The 27,940-nt window shown below is 48.1% G+C and overlaps 1 pseudogene; it reads left to right on the forward strand.

Annotated features, from left to right (window-relative positions):
* The first annotated feature begins 15,438 nt into the window (after window positions 1–15,438).
* Window positions 15,439–26,381, forward strand: LOC141582907 (phospholipid phosphatase 2-like; annotated as a pseudogene).
* The last annotated feature ends 1,559 nt before the right edge of the window (window positions 26,382–27,940 follow it).

The raw sequence follows: 27,940 nt of genomic DNA on the forward strand, positions 1-27,940 counted from the left end.
GGAAGGATTCCCTCTTTTTGGATTGTCTGGAATAGTTTCAGAGGAATGGTATCAGCTCCTCCTTGTATGTCTGGTAGAATTCAGCTGTGAACCCATCTGGAACTGTGCTTTTTTTGGGTGGTAGTCTCTTTATTGCTGCCTCGACTTCAGACCATGTTATTGGTCTATTCAGGGTTTCGGCTTCTTCCAGGTTTAGGATTGGGAGAATGCAGGTGTCCAGGAATTTATCCATTTTTTCCAGGTTTACTAGTTTATGTGCATAGAGTTGTTTGTAATAATCTCTGAAGATGGTTTGGATTTCTGTGGAATCTGTGGGAATATCCCCTTTATCGTTTTTTATTGCATCAATTTTGTTATTCTGTCTCTTCTTTTTTATTAATCTGGCTAGTGGTCTGTCTATTTTGTTGATCTTTTCAAAAAACCAGCTCCTGGATTCATTGATTTTTTGAAGAGTTTTTTGTGTCTCTATTTCTTTCAGTTCTGCTCTGATCTTAGTTATTTCCTGTCTTCTGCTAGGTTTTGAGTTTTTTTGATCTTGCTCCTCTAGCTCTTTCAATTTTGATGATAGGGTGTCAATTTTCGATCTCTCCTTTCTTCTCATGTGGGCACTCATTGCTATATATTTTCCTCTAGAGACTGCTTTAAATGTGTCCCGGAGATTCTGGTATGTTGTGTCTTCGTTCTCATTGGTTTCAAAGAACATCTTTATTTCTGCCTTCATTCCATTGTTTATCCAGTCAACATTCAAGAGCAAGTTGTTCAGTTTCCATGAAGCTGTGTGGTTCTGAGTTAGTTTCTGCATTCTGAGTTCTAACTCGATTGCACTGTGGTCTGAGAGACTGTTTGTTATGATTTCTGTTCTTTTGCATTTGCTGAGGAGTGATTTATTGCCAATTATGTGGTCAATTTTAGAGTAGGTGTGATGTGGTGCTAAGAAGAATGTATATTCTGTGGATTTGGGGTGGAGAGTTCTGTAAATGTCTATTAGGTTTGCGTGTTCCAGGTCTGTATTCAGGTCCTGGATATCCTTGTTGATTTTCTGTCTGGTTGATCTGTCTAATATTGACAATGGGATGTTGAAGTCTCCCACTATTATTGTGTGGGAGTCTAAGTCTCTTTGTAAGTCATTAAGAACTTGCCTTATGTATCTGGGTGCTCCTGTATTGGGTGCATATATATTTAGGATCGTTAGCTCTTCTTGTTGCAGTGATCCTTTTACCATTACGTAATGTCCTTCTTTGTCTCTTTTGATCTTTGTTGCTTTAAAGTCTATTTTATCAGAGATGAGAATTGCAACTCCTGCCTTTTTTTGCTCTCCATTTGCTTGGTAGATCTTCCTCCATCCCTTTATTTTGAGCCTTTGTGTATCCTTGTATGTAAGATGTGTTTCCTGAATACAGCACAAGATGGGTTTTGGCTTTTTATCCAATTTGCCAGTCGGTGTCTTTTGATTGGGGCATTTAGTCCATTGACATTTAGGGATAGTATTGTTATGTGTGAATTTGATGCTGTCATTTTGATGGTAACTGGCTGTTTTGTTGGTTAGTTGATGCAGATTCTTGATTGTGTTGATGCTCTTTTACCATTTGGTGTGTTTTTGGAGTGGCTGGTACTGGTTGTTCCTTTATATGTGTAGAGCCTCTTTCAGGAGTTCTTGTAGAGCAGGTTTGGTGGTGATGAAATCTCTGAGTGCTTGCCTGTTCACAAAGGATTTTATTTTTCCTTCACTTATGAAGCATAGTTTGGCTGGATAGGAGATTCTGGGTTGAAAGTTCTTTTCTTTAAAGATGTTGAATATTGGCCCCCAATCTCTTCTGGCTTGTAGGGTTTCTTCTGAGAGATCTATTGCGAGTCTAATGGGCTTCCCTTTGTGGGTAACTCGACCTTTCTCTCTGGCTGCCCTTAGCATTTTCTCTTTCATTTCAACCCTGGTGAATCTGGCGATTATGTGCCTTGGAGTTGCTTTTCTTGAGGAATATCTTTGTGGTGTTCTCTGTATTTCCTGGATTTGAATATTGGTCTGCCTTGCTAGGTTGGGTAAGTTTTCCTGGATAATATCCTGAAGAGTATTTTCCAGCTTGGATCCATTCTCTTCATCACATTCAGGTACACCTATCAGATGTAGATTAGGTCTTTTCACATAGTCCCACATTTCTTGAAGATTTTTTTCATTTCTTTTTGCGCTTTTTTCTCTGTTCTTGCCTTCTCTTTTTATTTCATTGAGTTGATCTTCGACCTCTGATATCCTTTCTTCTGCTTGGTCAATTTGGCTGTTGAAGCTTGTGCATGCTTCACAAAGTTCTCGTGTTGCGTTTTTCAGCTCCATCAATTCACATATACTCCTCTCTATGCTGTCCATTCTTGTCAGCAGTTCGTCCAATCTTTTTTCAAGGTTCCAATTTTCTTTGCGTTCGGTTAGAACATGTTCTTTTAGCTCACTGTAGTTTCTTACTACCCACCTTCTGAAGTCTGATTCTATCATTTCTTCACCCTCCTTCTCCATCCGGTCTGGTTCCCTTTCTGGTGAGGAGTTGTGATCCCTTTTAGGAGGAGAGCTGTTCTGGTTTCAGGAGTTTTCATCTTTTTTGCGATGGTTTCTTCCCATTTTTGTGGGTTTATCCACCTGTTGTCTGTCTCTGTCCCAGGGAGTTGGAGCTTTATGGGTTTCCATTGCCCTACTGCCTTTTTTTATTTTTCTTTCAGGTCTGACCCGCCCAGCTAGCAGCATGCCTATCCACTGCCTGCCTGGCAGGAGCTTTGCTGAGCTGCTGTGGGCTCTGCCCAGCTGCCCTGAGCTCTTCCCTGTAGTCCTTTTTATATGGGCATAGTTAGAACTGTCTCCGCAATGGTGGCCCCGCCTCTGTTATGGGGGACTCTCTCTGTTGTGGCAGGTTGCCTTGGCAATGGCGGGTTGCCTCGGCAACGGCAGCCTGCCTCTGTAGCGGTGGAGAGTCTCAGTAATGTCGGAAGCCCCTCCCCCGTGGAGCTGGACTGTCCTGGTTCAGCTGTGCTTGGTTTGAAGGGCTCAACCCAGAGGGTTTCCAATTACTGTTTTTGTTTTCCTTGTTGTTGGGAGTGGAGGGGTGGGACCAACCGAGCCTGATCACCTGGCTCCCTGACTCAGAGTCTTTTCTTTTAAGTTGAATGACCCCGCATTCCTCGCTTGTTGAAAACGCGCCGAGATCTCCCGTGCTGCAACTCACGGAGTCGGCTCAAACTGCGGCGCCGGCTCCTGGTGGATTTTTTCCCTAGGAATCTCCTGGCCCGACTCGCTATTTCAGATGAATGGAAAACTCTGCCGTCTCAGGGCTCTGCTCGCCAGCTAAGAGGGCTCCCAGACCAGTGGCTTTTGTATGGAGAACCGCAGCAACAGGGAGTGGTCACAGCAGCTGAGTGGGAGGAATCAGCCCGGAGGGGGCCAAAACAGCAGCACCCGCTGGGACTGCGATGCTGGCAACCCCTCTGCCTGGGTATCTCCTGGTCTATGGGCAATAAGAGTTCGTCTGGAAATGCGGTGTCCACTCGCCCTCTGCACTTTCACTGGGAGCTGAAGTCCTGAGCTGTTCTTAGGCAGCCATCTTCCCAGCATCTGGATTTTCATATATGCTTCTATATTCAAAGAGATTTGGAAAACTAAAAATTCATTCTTTGTACTAATTGTGTTTTCTTTTGGAACACAGAAGTTTTTAAAAAAGTATTTATATTAACATGTAACTGACTTGTTCAAGCTATTTTATTTATTTATTTAATTTTATTAATTTTTTTTTTTTTTTGACACCACTCTGTCGCCAGGTACCAAGCTGGAGTGCAGTGGCACAATCTTGGCTCACTGCAACCTCTGCCTCCTGGGTTCAAGCAATCCTCCTGCCTCAGCCTGCCAAGCAGCTGGGACTACAGGCGAATGCCACCATGCCAAGCTAATTTTTGTATTTGTAGTAGACTCTGGGTTTCACCATGTTGGCCCGGATGGTTTCTAACTCTTGACCTTGTGATCCACCCGCAACAGCCTCCCAAAGTGCTGGGATTACAGGATTGAGCCACAGCACCCAGACCTATTTTTATTTTTTGAGATGGAGTCCTGCTCTGTTACCCAGGCTGGAGTGCAATGGTGCAATCATGGCTCACTGCAACCTCCACCTCCTAGATTCAAACAATTCTCCTGCCTCAGCCTCCCAAGTAGCTGGGATTACAGTAATGCACCACCACGATTCACAGTCTTTTTTTTTTTTTTTTTTTTTTTTTGCATTTTTAGTAGAGACAGGGTTTTGCCATGTTGGTCACGCTGGTCTCGAACTCCTGACCTCGTGATTCTCCCACCTTGTCCTCCCAAAGTGCTGGAATTACAGGCATGAGCCACCACACCCAGCCTATTCACGTCATTTTAAATGAGTTAGGAAATAATATTCCTACATGTCAATTTTAACTTTTAATGTAGTAAAAAAGCAATAGATAAAACCCATTAACAAAGCTCCTTAAAACTCTAATTTTTTTTTTTTTTTTTTTCTTTGAGACAGGGTCTCACTCTGTCAACCCAGGCTCCAGGGTAATGGTGCCATCTCAGCTCACTGCAACCTCCACCTCTTAGGTTCAAGTGATTCTCCTGCCTCAGCCCCCTGAAGAGCTGGGACTATAGGCATGTGTGACACGCCCAGCTAATTTTTGCATTTTTAGTAGCGGTGGGGTTTTACCCTCTTGGCCAGGTTGGTCTCAAATTCCTGACCTCAGGTGATCTGCCCGCCTCAGCCCCGCTAAATGCTGAGATTAGAGGTGTGAGCAACCGTACCTGGCCAAAACTCTCAATAATTTTTTTCCTCAGTCTACACTGACTTGGAACACTCAATAATTTTTAAGAGTACAGATTGGATTCTGAGACCAGAGAGTTTGAGAGCAGCTGACTTAATTCCCAGCCACCATGCTGCTCGGAGAGCCCCATGAAAGACCCGGTCATCACTGAATTCAGCTCCTAGGATGGTGCTTGGCATTTTGTAGAAAGATGCACAATTTAACACTTGTCAACATAAATCCAACTGCACAGAAACTGTGAGGCTGACCCCAGAGGGCTCCACCCAACACGGGGACGGGATCACCTCCCCCAAGTACCTGGGAGATGAAGTCCTTCTCCAGCTCCTCCTTTGGCTTGTCTGAGCACCTCAAAGCCTCCTCGCACTCCCTGTCAACACTGTAGTTCTGTGACAGGATATCTGTGAGGTTGAACTGATGGTCTCCAGAGCCCATGGACACCACTGGGGAGAATACAGCAGAGCAGGTGAGCACCTTGCCTGCCTGTCCCAACCACCCTGCAGAGACTGGGGATGCATGGGGCAGGGGAAGCCCTAGGGGTGAGGCCCTCGGCACCACAGGACCAGCCTCCCACCTTGGTCTCTGCCAGGACACCCCACAACTCAAGCACCACACAACAGCTGGTGAACTGCACACACTAACTTCAAGGTTTTTTGCGGGGGTGAGGGGGACAGGGAGGTCTTTCTGAGGGACTGCTTATCTTCCTGAACAGGAAAGTCTGAGGATTTGGAGAGTGCAGACTAGAAGGAGACAGACACCCATCTCATTGGGGTGGTGGAGGGGGCAGCAGGATTCATTAGAGCTGACTTATTTGGCATCACCCATTTCAGCACAGCTCCTGAAATGGGTGATGCCAAACACTAAACTGAATGAGTTAGCACAGCATCAAGAACCACACTGGGGCAGTGCCGGTGGGATCTGGACAATGCCAGCCTCTCACACTCCACCTGCATGGCCACATGAAGCCGTCATGCGATACACAATGCCCAACAGATGGCAGCTGGCATCAGACCCAGGGTTTCCTGGAAAGAACTGGGGTGTGTCACCATTTCTCTCCACGTTTAGTCTCCAATTAGTCAGGCTTTAAAACAAACAAGAAGAGATAGCCAGGGTTCAATCAATTCAGACAGGGAGAAGTATAGCCTAAGGCTGGGGGCCTGAGGGCCTGGGGTCCAGGTCAGAATGCCTCTAGGGGGGCAGCCACAGAGCCTACATGGCTGGACACGCAGGGGCACACCATGCACAGACCAGGCAGCTGCAGAATGTGGAAGACTCCTGGTGGCCAGCACCTTGCTAGAGTGGGGGAATAACCTGGAGCTGCCTGGGTGCACCTGGACCCTCAGTGACCAGGATATCCCTGGAGGAGCCATGTAGGAAAAATAGGGATAGTAATTCCTTCTTTGGAGACCGAGATGTGGACGAGTTTTACACCGTGAAGACATGAAGCCCTACACTTGGCCCATGGGAGCACAGCAAGAGGAAGAAGGAGCAGTCACCGAGATGCTTACACACCCACATTCTGCCCTGTGGGCCCAGCGCAGGTGGCCAACAGGAACCAGGGTCTGCCTTTCTCCCCTGCTCCACCTTCTCCAGCCTGCATCCCTCAGCAAACACCAAACCCCAGCACCCCAGCAAGATGAGGTGGCCCTCAGCTTGGTGCAGGCCTGTGCTGGGGTCCTCTGCTGGGGGTCCGGGATCTGAGGATGGTCTTGGGTTGCTTGGGCTCCCTGCCTCTGCTAGAGAACAGGAAGATGGAGTTCTGATCATGCTCCCCATGGCTCCATCTGGGCAGATGGGAGCTGGAACACCCTGGACTCTGGAAGCCAATGTGCTGGTCACAACTCAGCCAGGCCCCGTGGGCATTCTGTTTCTCACAGCCACAAAGGCCTTGGCAGACCTGGGTGGTGGGGAGGATAGAAGAAGGTACCTACTGTTGTCTGCAAGCCAGGCTCTTCAGGGCACAGGCTGTGTGCAAGGCAGAAGACCACGTGAGGGCTCTGCCTCCCAAGTGAGGAGGCCTGCAGAGGAAGAGAAGCAGGGTTAGCTTGGCCTTTCCAAGTCCTGCTGCTGGACATCACAGGGTGGCAGCCAAGAGCAAACACTGGTCAGAGTCTGCTCAGTGAACAGGGACGAGGCTTTGTCTCTGCCTCTGAAGGCTGCAGAGCACTGGGTGCAGCACATGTGTGAGGCTGCCACAGGTGCCACCTGCCACCCAGGATTGCTTGCAGGGTGAAGGTTGTTTCACCACAGGCAGGACATGCATTGTGTGACACTGAAAACCGCCCACAAACAAACCTCTGTCCTGACCCCTGCTGCAACCTGATGAAACTCAAGAACAGCAAGCACTGGTGGGGAAGCCAGACACCAATGGCCATGGCCAAGGGTCCACTGATACATAAGGTTCAGAACAGACCATTCCACAGACAGAAAGAGGCTCATGGGGGCCAGGAGCCAGGAAAAGGGACAGTGGGAGAGTGACAGCTAATGAGGATGACAGGATGTTTTCGATTAAAGTCAAAACCTGTGTGACCATGGATACACTAAAAATCAATGAATTATAAACTTTAAAGTAGGTGTATTTTTTGTTTTATAAATTACTTCAATTTTTTAAAATAAAAAGGCAAACAAAACCTTAAGTTATCATTATTACAATGTTCATTCAATCTCTCAATCTCTCTCTCTTTCTCTCTCTCTTTCTCTCTCTCTCTTCTCTCTTTCTCTCTCTCTCTCTCTCTCTCTCTCTCTCTCTCTCTCTCTCTCTCTCTCTCTCTCTCTCAGGCAGAGCCTTGCTCTGTCACGCAGGCTGGAGTGCAGTGTCACAATCTCGGCTCACTTCAACCTCTGCTTCCCAGGTTCAAGTGATTCTCCTGCCTCAGCCTCCCAAGTAGTTAGGACTACAAGTATGCACCATCATGCCTGGGTAATTTCTGTATTTTCAGTACAGATGGAGTTTATTTAGTTGTTGTTTTATTTATTTATTTTTTCTTTTTCTTTTCTTTTCTTTTTTTTCGAGATGGAGTTTCACTCTTGTTACCCAGGGTGGAGTGCAATGGTGCGATCTCGGCTCAATGCAACCTCTGTTTCCTGGGTTCAGACAATTCTCCAGCCTCAGCCTCCTGAGTAGCTGGGATTACAGTCACGTGTCACCAAGCCCAGCTAATTTTTGTATTTTTAGTAGAGAAGGGGTTTCACCATGTTGACCGGGATAGTCTTGATCTCTTAATCTCGTGATCCACCCACCTCAGCCTCCCAAAGTGCTGGGATTCCAGGTGTGAGCCACTGCACCTGGTCTACAGATGGGGTTTTACCAAGTTGTCCCAGGCTGGTCTTGAACTGTTGACCTCAAGTGATCCTCCTGCCTCAGCCTCCCAAATTGTTGCGTGAACTGCCACAGGAACCCACAACATTGCTCATGTACATAAAAAACCCTCAATAAAATACTGGTAAACTGGATCCAGCAATGTATAAAGATGATCATATGCCATGAACCAGTAAGATTTATCACAGGGATGCAAGATTAATTCAAAACCAAAACTCCATTACTATAATATACCACATCAATAAAATAAGAAAACCAAAATATGGGATCATCTCAACATGTCACAATCAACAAAATCCAACACTCTTTCATAATGAAAAATACCCAATGAACTCAGAACAGAAGGGAACGTCTCAACCTGACAAAGAGCATCTAGGGAAAATCATACTCAGCACTACCCATAATGGTGAAAGGCTGGATGCACTCTCTAAGCCACCACACGTACAACAACATACTCTCACCTCTGATGTGCCACGGAGAGTTGCAGGATGCAGTCAGTGCAACAACATGAAATAAAGGAAACAAGATTGGTAAGGAAGCCAGGCACGGGGGCTCACACCTGTAATCCCAACACTATGGGAGACCAAGGCAGGTGGATCACCTGAGATAAGGAGTTCAAGACCAGCCTGACCAACATGGTGAAACCCTGTCTCTATTAAAAAGAAAAGAGAATAATCCAATAGATACAATAAAAAATGATAAAGGGGATATCACCCCCAGATTACATAGAAATTCAAAGAATCATCAGAGATTATTACAAACAACTCTATGCACAGAAACTACTAAACATGGAAGAAATGGATAAATTCCTGGACACTTGCATCCTTCCAAGCCTAAACCAGGAAGAAGTCAAAACCCTGGATAGACCAAAAGCAATGTCTGAAGTTGAGGCAGCAATTAAGAGCCTACCACCCCAAAAAAGCCCAGGTCCAGATAGGTTCACAGCCAAAATTCTACCAGACATACAAAGAGGAACTGGTACCATTCCTTCTGAAAGTATTCCAAATAATCCAAAATGAGGGAATCATTTCCAAATCATTTTATGAGACCAATATCATCCTGATACAAAAACCCATCAGAGACTCAGCAAGAAAAGAAAATTTCAGGCCAATATCCGTGATGAACAGAGATGCAAAATTCTTCAATAAAATACTGGCAAGTCGATTGCAAGAGCACATTGAAAAGCTTATTCGCCATGATCAAGTAGGATTCATCCCGGGGATGCACGTCTGGTTCAACATATGCAAGCCTATAAACATAATTTACCACATAAACAGAAGCAAAAGACAAAAACCACATGATTATCTCAATTTATGCAGAGAAGGCCTTTGACAAAATTCAACAGCCCTTTATGCCAAAAACTCTCAATAAACTAGGTATTGACAGAACATATCTCAAAACAATGAAAGTTATTTATGACAAACCAGCTGCCAATATACTGAATGGGCAAAAACTTGAAGCATTCCCTTCAAAATCCGGCACTAGACAGGGATGCCCTCTCCCACCACTTCTATTCAATATAGTACTGGAAGTTCTAGCCAGAGCAATCAGGAAAGAAAAAGAAATAAAGGGTATTCAAATAGGAAAGGAGGAAGTCTAATTGTCTCTATTTGCAGATGATATGATTGAATTTCTAGAAGACCCCATCATCTCAGCCCAAAATATCCTGAAACTAATAAGCAACTTCAGCAACGTCTAAAGGATGCAAAATCAACGTGCAAAAATTACAAGCATTCCTATACAGCACTAACAGACTTAAAGAGAGCCAAATCAAGAACAAACTGCCATTCACAATTGCTACAAAGATAATAAAGTACCTAGAAATATAACTAACAAGGACCTCTTCAAGGAGAACTACAAACCACTGCTCAACGAAATAAGAGAAGACAGAAACAGATGGAGAAATATTCCATGTTCATAGTTAGGAAGAATCAATATCATGAAAATGGCTATACTGCCCAAAGTAATTTACAGATTCAACACTATCCCCATGAAGCTACCAATGACCTTCTTCACAGAACTGGAAAATCCACCTTAAACTTCATGTGGAACCAAAAAATAGCCCACATAGCCAAGTCGACTCTAATCAAAAAGAACAATGTGAGAAGCATCACACTACCAGACTTCAAACTAAACTACAAACTACAGTAATTAAAACAGCATGGTACTGGCACCAAAACAGAGATATACACCAATGGAACAGAAAAAAGACCTCAAAGGTAACACAACTTATCTACAACCATCCGATCTTTGACAAACCTGAAAAACACAAGCAATGGGGAAAGGACTCCCTGTTTAATAAACTGGCTAGCCATGTGCAGAAAGCAGAAACTGGACCACTTCCTGACATCTTACACTAAAATTAACTCCAGATGGGTTAAATAATTAGGCATAAGACCTAACACCATAAAAACCCTAAGAAGAAAATCTAGGCAAAACCATTCAGGACATAGGTGTACACAAGGACTTCATGATCGAAACACCAAAAGCATTGGCAACAAAAATCAAAATAGGCAAATGAGACCTAATCAAACTCCACAGCTTCTGCACAGCAAAAGAAACAGTCATTAGAGTGAATCAGCAACCAACAGAATGGGAAAAAATTTTTGCAGCCTACCCATCTGACAAAGGGCTGATATCCAGAATTTACAAAGAACTGAAACAGATTTACAAGAAAAAAAAAAAAAAAAAAAAAAAAAAAGCTCATTCAAAAGTGGGTGTAGGATATGAACATACACTTTATGAAAGAAGACACACAGGAGACCAACAAACATGAAAAAATGCTCATCATCACTGGTCATTAGAGAAATGCAAATCAAAACTATGTTGAGATACCATCTCATGCCAGTTAGAATGGCAATCATTAAAAAATCTGGAGACAACAGATGCTGGAGAGGATGTGGAGAAATAGGAACATTTTTACAATGTGGATGGGAGTGTAAATTGTTCAGCCATTGTGGCAGATAGTGTGGCAATTCCTCAAGGACCTAGATAGAGAAATTCCACTGACCCAGCTACCCATTATGGAGTATATATCCAAAGTATTATAAATCGTTCTACTATAAGGATACCTGCACACGAATGTTCACTGCAGCACAGTTTACAATAGCAAAGACCTGGAATGAATCCAAATGTCTATCGATGATATACCGGAAAGGGGAAATGTGGCACGTATACACCATAAATATTATGCAGCCATCAAAAACGATGAGTTCGTGACCTTTGTAGGGACATGGATGAACCTGGAAACCATCCTTCTCAGCAAACTGACAAAAGAACGAAAAATCTAACATCCTATGTTCTCACTCATAGGCAGGTGTTGAACAATGAGAACACATGGACACAGGGAGGGGAGCATCACACCCTGGTGTCAGTTGGGGAGAAATAGGGCAGGAACAGCAGGGGTTGGGGAGTTGGGGAGAGATAACATGGAGAGAAATGCCAGATATAGGTGATGGGGAAGAAGGCAGTAAATCACACTGCCATGTGTGTATCTATGGAAAAATCTTGCATGTTCTTCACATGTATCCCAAAACCTAAAATGCAATTAAAAAAAAAAAAAAGAAAGAAAGAAAAGAAAAGAAAAAAAAAAAAGTACAACCATGCAATGAAATGCTTTTCATCAAGAAAAAGGAGTGACCCACAAAGCCATGAAAAAACATAGATGAATCTGATATACATATTACTAAGTAAAAGAAGCCAGTCTGGGTGGGATGTGGTGGCTCACGCCTTTAATCCAGCACTTTGAGGCCGGGGTGGGTGAATCACCTGAGGTCAGGAGTTGTAGACAAGCCTGACCAACATGGTGAAACCCTGTCTCTACTAAAAAGTACAAAAAATAGCTGGGCATGGTGGCAGGTGCCTGTAATCTCAGTTACTCAGGAGGCTGAGGCAGGAGAATCACCAAACTCTGAAGGCAAAGGTGGCAGTGAGCCGAGATCACAACATTGCACTCCAGCCTGTGCAATATAGTGCTGCTGCTTCTTTTCTTTTTCCATCTCAGAAGATAAAGAAAGGAGAAGGAGAAGGAGAAGGAAAAAGAGAAGGAAGGAGAAGGAGAAGGAAAAGGAGAAGGAAGGAGGAGAAGGAGAAGGAAGGAGAAGGAGAAGGAGAAGAAGGAGAAGCAGAAGCAGCCACCAGCCTGAAAAGATCACATAAGGTATTATCCCCATTTCTGTGACATACTGGAAAACTGCAACCATGCCTTGTTGCAGGCTCAGACTCTGGGCTCAAGCAATCCTCCCACCTCAGCCTCCCAAGTAGCTAGGAATCCAGGCAAGTGCTGCCACATCCAGTTATTTTTTTTTTTCCTCTCCTTTTTTTTTTTTTTTTTTTTTTTTTGAGACAGGATCTCCCTATGTTCCCCAGGCTAGTCTTGAACTCCTGCACTCAGTTGAACCTCCCAGCTCAGTCTCCCATGTAGCTGGCACTGAGGGCATGGACCACTACATCCAACTAATTTTTTTAGAAAATGATAAAGACGGGCCCCAATATGTTGCCCAGACTTATCTCAAACTCCTGGCCTCAGGCAATCCTCCCCACTTGGCCTCGAAAAGTGTTGGGATTACAGGCATGAGCCACTGCACCCCACCTGATTTTTTAATCAAGTTATTTTTTATTGTTGAGTTATGTGACTTGTTTTATACGTTTCTGGATATTAACTCAGTTATATGACTGGCAAATATTTTCTCCCATTCCGTAGATTGCCTTGTCACTCTGTGGATGGTCTCCTTTGCTACACAGAAGTTTTTAAGTTTGATGTGCTCCCACCTAATTTTGCTTTGATTGCTTGTGCATTTGGTGGCATATCCAAGAAGTCATTTCTCATTCCAATGCTATAAACAGTTTATTAATTTTTTTTTTCTTGGAGTTCTGTACTTTTAGGTCGTAAATTTCAGTCTTTAATCTGAGTTAATGATAATAGATAATGCATTATGCAGTAGCATTCCATATAATGGAATTATATGGTTTGGATCTGTGTCCCTGTCCAAATCTTAGGTTGAAATATAAACCCCAGTGTTGGAAGCGGGGTCTGGTGGGGGTGACTGGATCATGGAGCAAACCTGTTATGAGCGGTTTAGCAGCAACCCTCTTTGGTAATGTGTACCGGGATATGGTTAAAAGTGTGCAGTCCTGCCCCCAGCATCTTTCTCTGGTCTTCCTCCTCTCACCACGTGAGTGCTGATTCCCCTTTCTCCTTCCACCATGAGGGTAAGATTCCCAGGAAGCCAAGCAGGTGCCAGCATCATGCTTCCTGTACAGCCTGCGGAACAATGAGCCAATTACATCTATGTTCATTAAATATTACCCAGTCTCAGGTGTTTCTTTATAGCAGTGTGAGAATGAACTAATACAGATGCCAATTCCCCAAGGCTCCCTTATCTCCTTGCAGGAGGCTCTGGCCGCAGCTGACCTGTGAGCCAGGAGAGAGCAGGGGCAGCTTCCTTGTGGAACTTGGGTGCCTCTGTTCTGCAAGTCCTCCTGCCCACTGGCCCCTCCCAGGGCCCTCGCCAAGTCATTGTGCAAGAGCAGGTGCACCCTGGAGCCTCTGCAGCCCAGCCTGAGTGCACTACCCCACCTGAGTATCTTCCCCATGACCTAGGAGAACAGTGGACTCCCCAGCACAGCGATAGCCCATTCTCAAGCCACAGGAATTCCCAGTGTTTCCAGGACTGTGGCACAAAGTTAGGGATACCTAGGGGGAGATCTGGCAGCCAGCACTTTAATGGGGATGGAGACACCACTCTCAGAGCACTGAGAGGAATGAGACACGTGGAGGAATGAGGCATGCCTCCCACCGGAGGGCCAGTTCAGAAAGGGAGCGATCTATTCAGCCTCTGCCCAAGGGAGCCCTGCAGCCAAGAACAACTAAGGAAAGAAATGCAGGCAGGCGACAGTGATCACAGTAGGCTTCCCCAAGGTCCAGGACCTGGTGAGGGTCCATCGCTCTCTGGTATCACCACAAAGCAAGCATGAAAACGCGTAGTACAAAAAAAGCCATGCAGCAGGGGCTTAGCCTTGCTGCCAGGGATTAGCCTAGCAGCCAGGATACAGCTCAGTCGCATACACCTGGGCTGGGGAAAACGGAGTGACGAAAACCGCGAAGCTTCGTCTGCGCGCTGGACAATTCCAGTCTTACACATAAAAGCCAGGCCTCTCCCCCACCTCCTGAGCCCGGAACCGGGTTGTGCCCGTGACTGACAGGCAAAGCTCCGCCCTACTCCCCGCCCCTTTAGCACCTCTTGACTGCCGATTGGAGGGATCGCCTTGGTCTCAGCACTGATTGGCAGCTTGTGTCAATGGAGAGCCGGCTACGGGCTGGCGCTTCGCCCTCCACCACATCTCACACCCTGAGGGGTGCCGAGAGGACGCCTAGCCACAGTGGACACTGCAGCAGGAGAGCGCGAGTGACTGTGAAGAGCACGGGGAGCCTTTGTCTTGCAGCGTGAAACCGTGTAAACCCTCCACCCGAGACCTTCATATTTTAGCCTGGAAGACCCCCAATCCTCTCACCCTGAAAAGTTCCAAATCCTCTCAGCCTCCAGAGACACCAAATCCTGTCACCTTGAGGGACATTTTTCTTTTTAGATGGAGTCTCACCCTGTCGCCAGGCTGGAGTGTGGTGGCACAATCCTGGCTCACTGCAACACCTTGAGGGACTTTAAATCCCCTCAGCATAAAACTCCCAAAGTACCTCAGCTTCAGAGACCCCAAATCCCTTTACCCAGAGGAACACCAAGTCCGCAAATTATATTATATTATATTAATTATATTATATTAGATCCGCAAATATTCGGAGCCTGAGGAGCCATAATTTGCCTCACCCTAAAGCACCCCAAACCCCTCAGCCTGAGGAACCCTAAATATCTCACCCACAGAGAGACCAAATTTCTCCAAACTCAGATAACCTAAATACTCAGACTGAAAAACCCAATCCCTTCAGCTTCAATGACTGAATGATCTCAATGTCAAAGACCCTAAAGCCCCTTAATGAGAAACCCAAATCTCCTTTACCTGACAGCCAGAATTTCCTCAGCCTCAAACATCCCAAATTCTTTCATGCGGAGAAACTCCAAATCCCCTTAACCTTTCCAAGACTCAAAGATCCCAAATCCTTTCATCCAGAGGAACCCCAAATCCCCTCAAATCCTGTCAACCTGAGCACCCCCTTCCTCCTCCTCACCCTCTACGTCCCTCCCCTCCCCACATCTCCTCTCCTCTCCCACTCCACTTCCCCACCCCGCGCCAGGCGGGATCCACGGCCACGTGACCCGCGGCCAGGCAGGGACGCTCAGGGCGCAGTGTCGGGGACCGCGGGCATGCAGCTGAGGTGGGTCTTCGTGCTGCTGGACGTGCTGTCTTGCTGGTCAGTAAGAGCCGCGGGGCCCCAGGTGTGGGGACCCTCCCAGGACGGACACTGCCCCGGCTCCAAGCAAGTTCTCAGCGACCTGGAGGCTGCTTGCCCTGGTCCCTCCGCGGACCTTGGAGGCCGCACCTCTCTCCAGGCGCCGCGCTGCGCTCACCTGCCATTCCTTGGGGTCCTGGGGTCCCGGGTTCCCCGCGTCTCGGGCCCAGGGGGCTAAAGGGTCTGGAAGCACCCGGGACGCCGGGGCTGCCTCTACGGTCGGCAGCAGGAAGTGGCCTTGCAGGAGCCGTGCACCTCTCTCTCACTGCGCCTGGCCTGGGCAGTGATTCACGCAGATGGCGGGCCTCGGGGGTGGGAGCGGCTTCGGATCTCCCAGGACGTTCGCGCCTCCACCCCTGGGTGGGCGCTCTAGGTGCTCACGGAGGGGCTGACCTGGCCTTGGCACTCAGCGCGTGGATGGGATATGAACCCCTGGGCCTAGGGCGGGAGAGACACTTGGAGAGAAAAGCTGGGTCCCAGACTTCGGGGCCTCAGGAGACCCAAACCTGTCCTGCAGGTTTTTGGGACGGATGAGGGAAGTAGCGCCCCGAGGTCCCCGCCACCAGGGTCCCAGGAACAAAGGCCGCGTGTTTCCTCTAGTGAATGAAGGGACAATGGCTCCGCACTTCGGTCACTGCGGGGGGCGGGGGTGTGCTCCTACCCAGAGCCCTTTCCTGGTTCTCTGACCAAGCCCTCTGACCTCTGAAGTAGACCGTCGTTACGGGGATCCAGGGGACAGCACCAGGTCCCTGTGGGGTGTCTGCCAGCCCTGGGTGCCATGTCCTGAGCAGCTGTGCTGTCAGTTACTTACACATGTGTGTGGCACTTTCTGGCTGCCAGGCGCTCAGCAGCATGCAGATAACCAAAAGGGTTCCCTTAAAAGGCCTGTGAGGGAGGTGCAGCCTCATGGAGTCGCCTGCTGGAGACCACACAGCCGAGAGGTGCTGCGGCGGTGGGGTTAGGTGTGGCTGCTGTGTGCCGGGGGTGGCGGCCAGGCCGAGGGCACCTCCATCTGGAAGCTCTGGCCCGTCACACTGCAGTGCACAGGTTCCAGATGGGGCTTTGGGGGCATTGTGAGGGCAGAAAGTTTCCCGGGGGTCAAATGAAGAGAAGGTGCCTGTTTCGGGGACCCCAGGGCGAGCTTTTCAGGCAGAGGGAAGCCTGGGGTCGGTTGTCATGGGGATGTCTGTCTCTAGCTGGAGTTACTGGGGCAGGGAGGTCAGAAATGGAGGCCAACCGGTGTGAGCCTCTGCCTGCTGAGAGCTGCGGGGAGCAGCTGCAGTCCTGTGATCCTAATCTTCCACAGTGCGGCAATTGCAGGAGTCTCCTCCTTGATCTCTGCCCTCAACAGCGTCGCCAGCCACCCCTGTCCCCCAGCAGAAGCTGGGGTCTTACATGACAGCCCCCTCTGCCCCGGCGCTCACCTCTCCAAGCACTGTCCTGGCTCTGGGTCCGTGCACTGCCGGTTCTGTTCTGCATTCCCTCTGCCTTTTCTGCCCTGTGAGGCAGACATCTTCTGTCTTCACTGCTTTGTTTTCCCAGACTCAGCCAGCATCGAAGGTGTGCCATGTTCTAGGACCCTTGCAGCTGGCATGCAGAAGGAATGTGAGGCTCCCTGCCCCTCCTCAGACTCTCAGAGTTCAGAAGAGTCACAATTTTTTGTCTTTGCCGTGCTGGGCCAAAGGACGCCCCTGCCTTATTTTCTCTCTGGGGTAGACACCCCACGCTTTTGCTCTGCACCTGCCATATGGAACAGGGAGCGCCCCCCGCCCCTGCTCTCTGTAGCTGACTCCTGCTTCCCTGGCCACCCTGGGCTCAGCAGGGCCCCAGGAGACCCAGTGCCATGTGACACCTTCTGCAACTGTGGAATTCAGGAGAATGTGCCTTTGATCCCTGAGTCACTGCCTAGCTGGCATGTGCCCTGGCGTGAGGGTCAGCGACAGGCAGGGGTGAGCATGAAGTCACCTCTGTTATGCCTGTGCTTTGGTGCTTTCCTGACTTCTCTGTGCAGCTCTTAGGTTGCAATAAGTCCTGCCTGTTTTAACAGATGTTTATTAAACATCCGCCCTGGCCAGGCTCTGAGCAGCCTCCAGGGTCTCTGCTCTGAATACAATAGGCCCCTCCTGGTGTGGGCAGGCTGAGCGGGGGAGATTAAGTCCAGTGTCCCATAGGTGACATGGGACAAGAAGGAAAAAGAGCAGAACTTCCCTTTTATTTTTAATTGTTTATTTATTTGCTTTTTATAAACTGAGACAGAGTCTCGCTCTGTCACCAGACTGGAGTGCAGTGGCACGATCCCGGCTCACTGCAACTTCCATCTTCTGCCTTTAAGCAATTCTCCTGCCTCAGCCTCCCAAGTAGCTAGATTACATGCATGGGCCGCCACATCTGGCTAAACAGACTTTTCCTCTTGTGAGAGGGACACCCATGTGGGCAGCCGGGAGGGGAGATGAAACTGAGTGGAAGTGAGTCACTTTGGTGCCTGGCACCTTGTCTCACACCTGTAATCTCAGCACTTTGGGAGGCTGAGGCTGGGGGGTCAATCTAGCCTGGGAGTTTGTGACCAGCCTGGTCAACATGAGACTCATGTCTCTACTTTTAAAAATAAAAATAAGATATTTTGGGCAGAGAAGTGCCTGTGCAAAGGCCCTGAGGTGAGCGTTTGCCCGGTTTGTTCAAGGAGCAGAGGAAGGTTGTGAGGAGGAGAAGGCCTGGGGATTTTGTGCTCATCTGAAGATGATGGGAAAGGGGTGTCACTTGGGCCTCTCACGTTCTGTGGGAAGAGCTCTTCTTTGCTGTCGGTGGCAGTAGCAGTGAGAGGCCTCGAGGCAGGGCAGTTGTGGCGGCCCCACAGCCCAGCTGGTTGGAGAAACTCACAGCTCCCTGGATCTTCTCCCCCTCCAGCCTCCCTGCCCTTTGCTGTCCTGTCATTGGTAAATGCCCCGTATAAGTGAGGATTTTGCTGCGGGTATGACTTCATCCAGTACCCCTACCAGGCAGACACCATCACCCATGGGCTCATGGCTGGGGTCACCATCATGACCACTGTCATCCTTGTAAGGCAGGAGGGGTTCAGAGGGACAGGGAGGGTGACAGGTTGGGGTACAGCCTAACCCTGGGTTCCTGATGGGGGTGGCCTGGAGGTCTGTGGTGGGCTGGGGGACACAGCCTTGCCCCGAGTGGTATTGGGGGTAATAGGAACTCACTTTTGTTTTTTGAGATGGAGATTCACTCTTGTTGCTCAGGCCAGAGTGTGATGGCAGGATCTCCGCTCACTGTAACCTCCATCTCCTGGATTCAAGTGATTCTCTTGCCTCAGTCTCCCCAGTAGCTGGGACTACAGGCATGCACCATCACACCCGGCTTATTTTGTATTTTTAGTAGAGATGGTTTTCACAGTGTTGGTGAGGCTGATCTTCAATGCCCGACCTCAGGTAATCTGCCTGCCTCAGCCTTCCAAAGTGCTAGGATGGCAGGCATGAGCCACTGAGCCTGGCTAGGGCACCTTTAGAGTTCCCAGCTCTGCAGCAGCCTTGCGGAGGCCTGTGGGGAGGACTGAGGCCCAGTGAGGGCCCACGGGCTGACCACAACCCCCACTGGTCACTGTGACTGCCTGACGCACAAATCTCAGCAGGAGAAACCTACCTGGTGCACAAAGACCAGCTCTATTCCCACTCTGACTTCAACAACTATGTGGCTGTCATGTACAAGGTGTTGGTGACCTTCCTGTTCAGGGTGGCTGTGAGCCAGTTTCTGATGGACTTGGCCAAGTACACAATCGGTCACCTGTGCCCCAACTTCCTGGCCGTCTGTGACCACACGTAGAGCCGGGTCAACTGCTCGGTCTACATGGAGCTGGAGACGGTGTGCACGGGAAATGCTGCTGATGCCACCAAGGCCAGCTGAGTGTGGACAAGCATCATTCACAGTGGGAGCTTGTGGGAGCTTGCTGGGGGGGGCAGTGGGAGCTGAAGATGTCGCAGAAGCCAGATAGTGAGGATCCAGCATGCAGGTGGTCAGGCAGCAGGGAGGCCTCAGGGCTCCCAGCACCCCGCAGACAGCAGGAGGCCAGTGGGAGCGTGTTCTGTCTCCCCTGAGTATCACCCCTGCCCTGCTCTCTGCTGTCTTCTTACCATCTCTACTGATAGGTCCTTAAATGTGTCAACTCATCGTTGTCCTTTTAAAAAATCAAAATATTGACTGACAAGCCTAGGGTAATGCCAGACTGAAAAAAAAAAAAAAAAAAAAGTCACCGTTTCATCAATTTTAATGTGTACAGTTCATTTTTAGTACATTCACAATGCTGTACAACCATCTCCTCTACCTAATTCCAGAATATATTAATCTCATCAGAAGGAAACCCACAGCATGCGTAACATGGCAAAACCCCATCTCTATGACAAATCAAAAAATTAGGCTGGGTTAGGTGGCTCACGCCTAAAATCCCCGCACTTTGGGAGGCTGAGGCGGGCAGATCACCTGAGGTTGGGAGTTCGAAACCAGCCTGGCCAACATGGAGAAATCTTCTCTACTAAAAATACCAAATAAACCAGGCATGGTGGCACACGCTTGTAATCCCAGACACTCGGGAGGCTGAGGCAGGAGAATCTCTTGAACCCGGGAGGTGGAGGTTATGGTGAGCTGAGATTGTGTCATTGTGGTCCAGCCTGGGCAATGAGAGTGAAACTCCATCTCAAAGAAAAAAAAAAAAATAGCCAAGCCTGGTGGTGGGCACCTGCAGTTCCAGCTACTGGGGAGGCTGTGGTGGGAGCATCACTTGAACTACGGAGGTAGAGATTTCAGTGAGCCAAGATTGTGCCTACCCCAGGCAGGGTCTCAGAGTGAGAACCTGTCTCAAAGAAAAGGAAAAGAAAGGAAACAAAGATCCCTTGTACCCGTAAGCTGTCATTCCTCCCCCAGCCCCTGGCAACAACCACTATCCTATTTTCTATCTGTAGATTTGCATGTTCTCAATGTTTCATATAAACAGAATCATACCCTATGTTTTCTTTTATTTCTGCCTTCTCTTTTTCTAATTTTCTTTATTTTAGATGCAGTTTCACTCTTGTTGCCCAGACTGGAGTGCAATGCTGTGATCTTTGCTTACCATAACTCCTGCCTTGTGGGTTCAATCAATTCTCCTGCCTCTGCATCCTGAGTAGCTGGGACTACAGGTACCCACCAACACCCCTGGCTGATTTTGTATTTTTTATTAGAGACGGGGTTTCTCCATGTTGGCCAGGCTGGTCTCGAACTACTAATCTCAGGTGATCTGCCCACCTCGGCCTCTTAAGTGCTGGGATTAGAGGCATGAGCCATGGTGCCCAGATTCCTTTCCTAATTAAAAAAATTTTGGAGGGTTGTGCAAGATGGCTCACACCTGTAATCCCAGCACTTTGGGAGGCTGAGGTGGGCAGATCAGCTGAGGTCAGGAGTTCCAGACCAGCCTGGCCAACATGGTGAAAACCCATCTCTACTTAAAATACAAAAATTAGCCAGGTGTAGTGGTGTATGCCTATAATACCAGATGCTAAGGAAGCCGAGGCAGAGAATTGATTGAACCGAACCTGGGAGGCAGAGACTGCAGTGAGCCAAGATGGTACCATTGCACTTCAGCCTGAGTGAGAGTGTGAGACTCTGACTTAAAAAGAAAAAAAAAAAAAATTGGTCAGACATAGTGGATCACACTTGTAATCCCAGCATTTTGGGAGGCTAATGTGATCAGATCGCTTGAGGCGAGTTCGAGACCAACCTGATCAACATGGAGAAATCCCATCTCTACTAAAAACACAAAAATTATCCTGGCCTGGTGATGGATGCCTGTAATCTGAGCTACTCAGGAGGCTGAGGTGTGAGAATTGCTTGAACCTGGGAGGTGGAGGTTGCAGTGAGCTGACTGTGCTCCAGCCGGGGAGACATGAGACTCTGTCTCAAAAAAAAAGTTATTTTTGTTTTGCTCAAAGCTACAGGAAAAAGATAAATAAAAAGCAAAAAGAAGATAAGTGAATAGAATAAAAACAAAAATTATTTGTGTATGTTTTTACTGTTTGAACACAGTGCAATCTTGTGTTTTGGAAGTTCATGTTGTAATGTTCTGTCCATTTTTGCTTTATGTATTTTGGAGTTCTGTGGTTTACTACATTTACCTTTATAATTTCTATATATTTTTGATAGACTACCCGTTCATCATCGTAAAATAATACATATGAGTTTTGTCTCAACAATTTTTGTCTTGATGTCCATTTTGCCTGATATTAGTACAGCTATTGTGGCTCTCTTTTTGTTACTGTTGGCACGGAATATATTTTTTTTTTCCAATCTTGTACTTTAAACCTATTTATGTCTCTGCTCTAAATAAAGTAAGTCTCTTATACCTAGCATAAAATTGAGCCGCGTTTTTTTTTTTTGTTTGTTTGTTTTTTTTTTTTTTTCGATGGAGTTTTGCTCTTGTTACCCAGGCTGTAGTGCAATGGCAGAATCTCGGGTCACCGCTACCTCCACCTCCTCGGTTCAGGCGATTCTCCTGCTTCAGCCTCCTGAGTAGCTGGGATTACAGTCATGTGCAACCATGTCCAGCTAATTTTTTGTATTTTTAGTAGAGAAGGGGTTTTCACCATGTTGACCAGGATGGTCTCGATCTCTTGACCTCGTGATCCACCTGCCTCGGTCTTTCAAAGTGCTGGATTACAGGCCTGAGCCACCGAGCCTGGTTGGGCTGTATTTTTTATGTGTTTTCCAGTATCTGATTTTTTTGAGACAGAGGCTCACTTTGTTGCCCAGACAGAAGACAGTGATCTCAGCTCACTGAAGCTTTGCACTCTCAGGCCGAGCCATCTTCCAGCCTCAGCCTCTCGAGTGGCTAGGACTGGTCACCACATTCAGATGCTGTTTATTTATGTTTTTTGTGGAAACAGGGTTTTGCCATGTTTCCCAGGCTGGTCTTGAACTCCTCAGCTCAAGGGATCCACCCTCTGTGGCCTCCCAAACTGCTGTGATTACAGGTGTATGCCACCATGCCCAGCCAGATCTCTGACTTTTTATTTTATTTTACTTCATTTTATTTTATTTTATTTTATTTTATTTTATTTTATTTCCAGCATATGTTAATCTTTTTATTGAATTAAGACATTTAACAAATCGCTGACTTTCAGTTGGAGTGTTTAACCTATTTATAGTCAGTGTAATTAATGGTAAGAAAGGCCCTCTGTTAGTTTCTTTAGGGTTGCCTAGGTTATGTCTTCCTTTTTCAGTTCCTTGTCACTGTCTTTTTTTTTTTTTTTTTTTTTTTTTTTTTTTCTTTTAGTGATGAGAGTCTTGCTACCTTGCCCAGGACTTGAACTTCTGGGCTCAAACCATCTCTGCCTTCCAAGTAGCTGGGACTACAGGAATTACAGGTGTGTTCCACGGCACCTGGCTATTTTTTTTTATTTTCATTTTTATTATTTTTATTTATTTTATTTTTTGAGACAAAATCTCACTCTGTTACTCAGGCTGGAGTGCAGTGTAGAGTGGCATGATCTTGGCCCAATGCAGCCTCTACGTCCTGGGTTCAAGTAATTCTCCTGCCTCAGCCTCCCGAGGAGCTGGGACTATGGGCATGTACCACCACATCCTGCTATTTTTTTTTTTTTTTTTTTTTTTTTTTTTTTTTTTTTAAATAGAGATGGGGTTTTGTCATGTTGGCCAGGCTGGTCTCAAACTCCTGATCTCAGATTACCCACCCACCTTAGCCTCCCAAAGTGCTGAGATTACAGATGTAAGCCACTGTGCCTGGCCCAACTGAATAATCTTAACTGATCTATTTTCTTTATCTTTTTTTTTTTTTTTTTTTTTGAGACAGAGTCTCACTCTGTCACCCAGGCTGGAGTGCAGTGGTGCGATCTTTGCTCACTGTGACCTCCGCCTCCTGGGTTTAAACACTTCTTGTGATTTTTTTTTTTTTTTTTTTTTTTTTTTTCTGAGTGCTGGGGTCACAGGCATGCACCATCACACCTAGACAAGTTTTATACTTTTAGTAGAGACAGGGTTTCACCATGTTGGCCAGGCTGGTCTCGAGCTCCTGGCCTCAGGCCAGCTGCCTGCCTCAGCCTCCCTAAGTGCTGGGATCACAGGCATAAGCCACCACACCCGACCTGTTTTATTTTGTTTTAAACTGTGTGTTTAGAATATTATAATGTGGCCACTCTGGAAATAGGAGTTTCCCTACTCCTTGGGGTGTGTTCTTGCTCTTTGTTGCAGTGGTTATTTGTTTAATGACTTTTCTGATTGTGAAGTCTCTATCTTTTGTTATGGGTAGCCATTTTCTTCTGTTCTTTTAGGCTGGTGGTTAGTTTGTGATAGGACAGAGATTTCTTTAAACATCTGGAACCAAAAGAAAAAAAACAAAAACAAAAACAAAAAACTCACAACACCCTCCGGAGTCAGTAGAAGGGGTCTGTGTGCCTGTGGGGTCAGCCCTTCCACAGTGAAACATGTTTTTTCTGCCTTCACTTTCACTTCCTGCTTGTGCAGAGCTGGAAGGCCAGCCCAATGTGAGCATGGGGCCCTTGGAGGCCTCTTCCAAGCTCCTGCACTGCTCTAGTCTTGTAGGTTCCAAGCCTTCATTCCCCAGAGCATTTTATTCCCTGGCCTTTCCTCCTATGCTATTTTTGCCTCATCTATTTTTGCCTCATCTGCTCTCGTGGCCCTAGGCCGCAGAGATAAAGAAATTTGTTGTAAACATTTCCTACAAATGTCCTCCAGGTAGCACCTCAGCACTGGGAGAATGTCCAGTCAGGTGAGATCAAGATCAGCCCTGGAGCCATACCCTAGTCCACAGTTGCAAAAAAGGCCCCTTCTCAGAAATTGTGCTGGTCGTGTGGTCTGTTACCCTCAGGCCACCACAGCTAGGCCATGGGAGAGGGACCAGGATGAGTTAAACCACCACAAAGCTATTGGTTTTCCAAAAGAATTATCTTTTTTTTTTGTTTTGTTTTGAGATGGAGTCTCATTCTGTCACCCAGACAGTGGCATGATCTTGGCTCACACCAACCTCCACCTCCTAGGTTTTCAAGTGATTCTCTTGTCTCAGCCTCCCAAATAGCTGGGATTATAGGCATGTGACACCACACCTGGCTAATTTTTGTATTTTTAGTAGAGACGGGGTTTCACTATGTTGTTCAGGCTGATCTCAATCTCTTGACCTCATTATCCACCTCCCTCAGCTCCCCAAAGTGCAGGGATTACAGGCATGAGCCACTGCACCCTGCCTCAACTGAATTATATTAAGCAAGTGATCCTCTGGTTCCCGCAAGCTTTTGATTAGTTCCAAAAAATTTAATTGTGACTTTTTTTACCAGTTTTTTTGTTGCTTCCTATGTTCCGTGTTTCATTCATGTCCTTCACGAGATCTCAAATTTATATGAAAAGAAATATTCCCTCAGTTCCATTGATGGGAGAAAATCCTGAAAAGAAATGCCGTGAAAATAACCGGTGTTGCCTGCTTGCTGGACACTATCGTCTGCCCTGGGTGTTGGGTTCAGGCCTCAGAGTCTTCATGGGTGAGGCGTCTCATGTCACAGCCCCAATTGGAGACTCTGATTCCATCATCAGATAACTGGAAAGGACAGAGGGAGCAGCCTCTGCTCCTGGGATTTGGTGGCCTGTAACATTTGCAGCTCCGGTGTTGAACCCTCCCTTCTGTGGGAGGGGTGGGGGCAAGGGGAGGTTGGAAGATGCCGAATGAGCCAGCCGCCCTCTGACCTGCTGCCTCTCCTTCCCCAGGTTGTCTTTCTACTCAGGACACACCTCCTTTGCTATGTACTGCGTGGTGTTCCTGGTGGTGAGTCCGTTTTTCTGGGGCTCGCCCATCAAATCACTCCCTTCCCTGGACCTCGGTTTTTCCAGCTGTAAAATGGGTTGTGGTGGTGATGGGGGTGCTCACTGACTTGTTTGTGAAAACAGGAGGCCCTGGGTTGGCCAGTTTTTTGCCCACAGCCTCAGAGCTACCATCTCTGCAGTGGGTGTGGGAGGGCCTAGCAGAGCACAGGCTGAGGCTCCCTCTCCCATTCCAGCTCTACATGCTGGCACGGCTCTGCTAGAAGTGGGTGAGGTTCTTCCTGGTGGCCTTTGCCCTCTATGTGGGCTACGCCCACCTGTCTGATCACAAACACCACTGGAGCGACATCCTTGCTGGCCTCCTGCAGGGGGTGTTGGTGGCTGGTATCACTGTGAGCTACTGACCCTGACTCACCCCCTGTGCTGTTCGGAGGCCACTCACTGCCCAACCCTGGTATTTCCCTGTGTACTCTTGCCCCATAGAGTCCTCCCTTGGGACCCGTTCCTCCAAATGTGGTCATTCCTTGGGACCCCTCCTTCCCCCAGTTTCTGCCCTGGGACCTCTATCCCAAACTCCAGTCTTTCCCTGGACCCCTCCTGCCCCCCAGATCCTCCCCTGGGACACCTTCCCCTAACCCCAGTTCATCCCTGGACACCGTCTCCTCCCAGTTCCTTCCCTAGGTCTCCTGCCTGCACCCAGCAGTCCTTCTCTGGGCTCGTCAGCTCACCAGTGCTCTCCACTGCTCCTCTACTAAGAGGGCTCTCTTCCCTCCACAGGCACTTTTCCTCTCATTGCCCACCTGGGACCCTGTTTCTCCTCCTCCTGCTCATGCCCATGTCCCTGGTGCCTGCCCAGCCCCTGCCAAGTCTCACCTTCCTCCACTCTGCCAAGTCGGCTATATCTCAGACTTCTTCAAAGCCCAACCCCCACAGTACTGCCTGAAGGAGGAGGAGCAGTAACGGAAGCCCAGCCTGTCACTGACAGTGACACTGAGGGAGGCTGACCACAACCACTATGGGTAACCACACTGCTCCTCCTGAGGCTAGACCCCACCCAGGCAGAGAGTGGCTGTGAGTCTAGCTGAGACTGGCCCCCCCGGTTTTCCCTCTGGCGCTGGGTAGGCAGTGAAGGCTCCGAACGGGCTCCACAAACCCTGAGCAGACTCTGCTGCCCCTGCCCTGCACTGGACCAAGGATCTGGGGAGGCCTAGGTAGTCATGAGCATTTGGAGGGGGACCTGTTTCTGTAGCTCCCCAAATATTCCCATTCTTTTATGGGGCTAAGAAAGCGACTGTTTTGTAAAATGTAGTGTACACGTGGTTTTTGGTAAAATGAGGCATTGGTGTGACAAGTGGTCTCAGTGCCTCTGTTCCTTATGGCCGTTCAGGGACGGTGTTCCTCCTGTCAGAGGGCTCCGTGGAGCTCAGGCGTCAGGCAGGCTCAGCCACTGTGACAGTGAAGGACAGCAGCCAAGCCATCCCCTTGTGTTTCTCACTGCCTGGTGCTGGGGTCAAGGGACAGATGGGTCAGCACACCCTTCCACTCTGCTCATGTACACCCTGTGCAGCTGGGGGCTGCACTTCTGAAATAAGTAATTCAGGGGCTGGTTTCCCTGAAGTGATGACAGAACACACAGAGCTTACATTTTCAACAGGAGGGTAAAGGGAACATTTGTTTTTTATACAGGCGGTAACTTAAATGTCTGCTGATGTTTTGTTTGCACCTGAAATCTCTCTTAGTCCCTCACCCTGCAGGGTGTTCCTATCAAATGTTAGCCTTCGGAAAGGCTGATGTAGCCCTGGAAGACAAAATTGCCGCCCGGAAGCCACACCCATGGGGTCGTGATGGAGATCTGCCCTTGGCAGTTGGGAAGGAAGGTGACCCAGACCCTGCAGAACGCCAGCTGAACATCAGGAACTTGCCTCCATGCATGTGTCAGACGGGATCCTGGCCAGGAAAGTCACAATGAAGCCTCCCAGGTATTCTAGGGTGCTGCAGCAGGCAGTGATGCCTGAGGACTGAGGCGGCTGTGTCTGGGCTCAGAATGTGAGTCTCTGGCAGTGAATGGGAGAGAGGTTCCCAGCCAGATCTCACAGGGAGAGTCACTGCATCAGCAGTAAATGAGAATGACCCAGGTGCCCTGACAGCAGCCAACACCTCCATCTCCTCCCAGGCATAATGGCCTTGAAAGCCAGGACCACAGTGAGGGTTGAGCATGAGTCTGTGGGAGCAGCTGCAGTGCACAGGACTCTGGTGTGGTCTGCTGGGGACAGGTGGCCATGTTGGGATGAGCAATGAAGACTGAGAAATGGAGGAAGTTTGGAGTAAGGGAGAGGACATGGCTGAGTCTGGCTCCTGGCCTCAGCTGGGAGAGTCTCAGTGCTTCAGAAAGAGCATGTGCACCTCAGAGCTGGGAGAGCAGAGAAAGAAAGGACTGTACTGACCAGAGCCATCCCCAGAGGGTCCTCACAACCCAGGAGGGCCCAGCTGTGGGAGCTGGTTTGGGTGCTGCCCAGCTGTGGGAGCTGGTTTGGGTGCTGCCCAGCTTGGCTATGCATGCACTGCTCTGCATCTCTTGAGAAATGCTGGGATGCAGGGTG

Source organism: Saimiri boliviensis, chromosome Y (assembly GCF_048565385.1).
Source record: "Saimiri boliviensis isolate mSaiBol1 chromosome Y, mSaiBol1.pri, whole genome shotgun sequence".
NCBI lineage: Eukaryota > Metazoa > Chordata > Mammalia > Primates > Cebidae > Saimiri > Saimiri boliviensis.